The sequence below is a fragment of the Macrobrachium rosenbergii genome, chromosome 8 (assembly GCF_040412425.1).
Source record: "Macrobrachium rosenbergii isolate ZJJX-2024 chromosome 8, ASM4041242v1, whole genome shotgun sequence".
Lineage (NCBI taxonomy): Eukaryota > Metazoa > Arthropoda > Malacostraca > Decapoda > Palaemonidae > Macrobrachium > Macrobrachium rosenbergii.
The window spans coordinates 81061650-81066649 of NC_089748.1; positions in this window are offsets into that span (position 1 = coordinate 81061650).

The following is a 5000-nucleotide window of genomic DNA, read 5'->3' on the forward strand; positions in this document are numbered from 1 at the left end:
TATATATATATATACATACACACATATATATATATATATATATATATATATATATATATATATATATATATATATATAGAGAGAGAGAAAGAGAGAGAGAGAGAAAAGAAGAAGAGAGAGGAGTCTTATGTTGGGTAACGCTGAACTTTGAGGTGTATATATCTGCACCACAACAACTGATTTGCAGAAATAATCAAGGGCGTTTCTTTGGAGTTTCTTTCTGTCTGTGGCCGCCTTCTTTCTTGGCGGACCAGGTGGAAGAACTGAAGATAAACGGTGCATTCCCCAACACTTGAAATTTCAAGATTCATCAAGAAAAGCCTCTTGTCTGTTGATGTACAAAGAGGAAAATATAAGAGAGGATCGCGAGAGACGAATTAGACAGAATGGATAAAGGGGGAATTATCAGGGGGCAGGATAAGAAGGCAGAAACTCAAAAGCGTGGTGAACTTTGATAGGAATTTATAGAGTGAGATTGGCCTGTATGGACCATTTAATTTGGACACATAATGGCATCATTTACATATCTGTGGTGTCACACGAAGACAGATAATAACTCGCACTTGAGCTATTACAAGTTATGGCCTTTGACAGACGTTAGAGGAGGAGGAGGAGGAGGAGGAGGAGGAGGAGGAGGAGGAGGAGGAGGAGGAGGAGGAGGAGGAGGAAGAGAAAGCGAAGGAGGCGGGGCAGGAGGAAAGACTTCGGGGCAACAGTCCCTAACAAACATTGACATCTTCCGGCTGTTCTATTTTGGTTTTAGGAGGCGCTGACTGGTGGAACTCTCTCTTTCCTTCCTGGGAGTTTATCAGCATTTTTCTCGGGTTCTCCCAAGTCCTCCGCCTCTTCTCATGATGTATTGATAAATATGATTTATTTTAGAGACGCGGGGCCATTGCCACTCATTGCTAACACATAAGAAGTTTCATTTCATGTTTTGACAGTAATCGTAATCATAAACGGGGTGCAACCATTTTGATTATAGGAAGAGAGAGAGAGAGAGAGAGAGAGAGAGAGAGAGAGAGAGAGAGAGAGAGAGAGAGAGAAGGTTGATTTCATTCAAACTGTTGCTGAACTTTAAACTGGAATTTTGTATGATTGTTTATTTAAAAGAGAACATTCTTTCTCTGGTCGAAAATTGTTTTAGCCTAAGGGTAATTCTAACAAAACGTTTTTAACAGCAAAACAATGCATTCCCTGATAAAGCCTTGACGTCTTGAATTCTGGTTTTTACTAGGTGCTCCATGAGCAGTAGACCGTGCGGTCTTTCCAGCTAACATCATGAACGTTTTTGAATTTTGTCGGCTGCGAAATATCGTTTTCAGACCTTCCGAGTGTTTCGGGGAAGCCAATTTAGCATAAAAAAATGACCCATGCCAGAAGATCTACTAAAAAATATTAATGACAATTAAATATGATTTGAGTTGCTTTTGTGAGCTTGTTTCCTGACTTTTCCGGGGTACTGACTGGCTCTCCCAACAGGCTTCACCTCCGCCAGAGTCGCTGGGGTTCGTATATAGTTTCGATTTCTTTCATCAGTTCTTATGGCAGGCCTTTGCTTACTTTTCCTTCAGGGTAGTTGTTCCAAAGCCACTCTCGTAGCTTCTTACTTCAGTAATCAGTAGCTTAGCCGATTTTTGCGCTGAAAATACCTGGTATTCGTCGTTCAGAAATGACTAATTAAACTATATTAATTACTAAACTTAACTGCTTTAACAGAATTTCAAAAGAGCAAGTACATCATACAGGAAGGAGCTGGGGATTCAGTAATGAAAATGCCAAATGTAAGTATCATCATTATTTAACTAAAAAACTTTGCAGAGGCAATTACCCGAATGTTAAATACTCGATATCGGGCATTAGGCTACTTAAAATCGTAGAGGCTAAAGAAAATACTGTAAGTTTAAAATGCAAACCAAACCATTAAATATGCAAATTTTATTTATAAATTTAACCACTACTCAATTATGCTTTTCGCCATATAAAAATTAATACTCTAGTTACTTCTAAGTTTTCGTAATAATTATCAATAATGATGATAAATGATTGAGACTGACTATCTGACTGTTGACTGATTTATATACTGATTGATTAATTCCGTGATCTGATATTAATATGAATGCTGATGATCATGATAAAAATAATCAAAAGATCGATAGCGCATCGTAACATAAATAACGGGCAAATTTTATATTAGTCTTTTCGTCCCTTGATTGATTAAAACTTCAATTTCATAAGACAAATAAAAATAGATTCATAAAGACTCATGAATAGATATTTATACTGCTGTACATGAAGTGGTGCATATTTTCCGTCTTGCTCTTCAATAAATATTTATAGCATTGCAAACCAAGTTTTCACGATGCTGTTGTTTTAGGTAAATGATTTTATGGTGCTTCTCGAATATGAACCTTGTGCATTAAGTGTTTCATATCAAACACTTTCAGGATAGAGAGAGAGAGAGAGAGAGAGAGAGAGAGAGAGAGAGAGAGAGAGAGAGAGAGAGAGAGAGAGAGAGAGAGAGAATCAATTCCATCTTGTCTACAAAGCATTGACACAGTCTTTTAATTGAACTGTTCCCTCTTAATCCTTTTAAAGACTTTATTTTCAGTCGCTATCAGATCAGAGCGAACGCTGGAGACTTTCCAGCGTCGATCTTGGTAGTAATAAAAGAATAGTTAAACCGAAGACAAAATTAAAGAATGGAAAAGAGACCATTAACCTCTCCACATTTGGAATTACAGGGAAGACCCAGTCTGGCTTGTTAATGGCACTTGATCTGCTGCTGCCACAGATTTGCCTCAAATGATGTCGCTTAATCAGGAACACTTGTGTCAAATGACTTCATTCCTGGAAGAATTGGCCTGACGCCGACAGACTTCCAGAAACGTGCAAAATATTCCTCTGTTATTTTATTAAGCATTTTTATTACAAACCCCTGCCAGATATCAGGCACGGCTGTTTTCGCGTTTCCTTTTGCTACTCACGCGCACACAGACACACACACACACAAACATGCATTCATACACAACCAGTACAAAATGTCAGTAAATCACTCGGCACACAGAGGTACAAGGAAAGTTATACGAGTGATTTTTTTTAAAGTCGAGCAAAGTTCATTAGGAGAAATCCGTTTCAACGACGATCGGAGATTATAAGCATGAACACACTCCACAGAAGCTGAGCAAAGGCAGGTTCTGTATTTTTAAAGATCCATTAAAAGTTTATTGTTACTAAATTATCAGGCTTTTCATCCTATAAATATGCTGATATTGACAGGATGATACTGCTGCGCACCCAAGAAGGTTAATATAGGCACTCAAATACACAGGCAAACACGCACTCATACACGCGCACAAACACACCTTTGCTAAACTCTACGGAAATCATAATACATTATCACCTCGCTCAAGCGCGATAACTGAAGTAAGTTTATATATATATATATATATATATATATATATATATATATATATATATATATATATATATATATATATATATATATATATATACTGTACTGTAAAAGTTAAGTATACCTTAGTTTTACAGATATATATATATATATATATATATATATATATATATATATATATATATATATAAATATATATATATATATATATATATATATATATATATATATATATATATATGTGTGTGTGCATGCATATATATTATATATACATATATATAGATATACATATACAATATATATATTATATATATACAATATGTATATATATATATATATATATATATATATATATATATATACATATACATATATATATATATATATATATATATATATATATATATATATATATATATATATACATAATAACACCATAGCTCTACTGCATCTCCCATTTTCTACTATTTAACAATTTAACAAAGTTATAGTTCTTTGTCTTCATTTATTTTCCGGTTCTAGATGTATGACTGTGATTCTTAGATGTACATCTGAAATATTCATCAAATTATTGAAGTCTGAAATGTACTGGAAAAGATATTCAAACATTACAACACACACACACACGCACACATACTGTATACTAACCATGTTTTTGCGTTGCGAACTAATTTCACCCGAACTAGCGATGCTTGTCAGCGAGCCTCATATTTCAATTGCCATTCTACTCCCAGGTCTTATTAAATTTGAAATAGCTTTTTCCATCATCTCCTGAAGCTTACTTACGATTATTTGATGCAAAACATCGATATCACTTGAATCTAAATCAGATCCCATATAAGCTCGCCACCTGTCAGTGGATAAGTACAACAAAATACTTTCAACTAATCAATTGGTGAAGGCCATCACTTAATAGGAAAAAAAAAGTCTTGTAGCAGATTTAACGACCTAATTGATGTTGACAACAAGTGGTTGCGGCCCTAAGGAGGAATGTAAGCTGCCCGACAAAAATGTTCGTCAACCTCTATAATGATTGTATTACAATAGCTTTCGTTCGGATCAGCAGTTCAAGACATGAGGAGGAAGATTTTAAAGCAGAGACTAGTAACTTCTTGTTTTGAAAGGGACGTTGCAGAAGCAATGCTTTCGTGAAAATGAACACCAAATGTTCTGGTGTTCCTAAAGAATAAGACAACCTGGCACACAGCTCTGTTGCATAAATCACCCTCAACTTACCTTTCAGCCCGTGAAGTACAACTACCTATTTGGTGAGTAGCGATCGTTAATGGTTTTAATGGTTGTTGTTCAGAGAGGCAAAGCTCGGTCATTACTCAAGACGTGGGAACTTTAATGACCTCGTTAGATAGTTAGGTTAGGTTCTGTTCCACCTATCAACTTCCCCATAGCTTCTTTATCTTTCGAAGATCACGGAGACGCTGAAAGTCAGTTGGATCCTAAAGGATTTTAATGGGAGATCGTCCGGGACTAAGACGTAACAGACTTGACAAGGGCAAAAAGCAAAGGCTGAGACGCGGTGACCATAGGATAAAAATATTACTTCTCTATTATCTTTCCATAGAAAAAG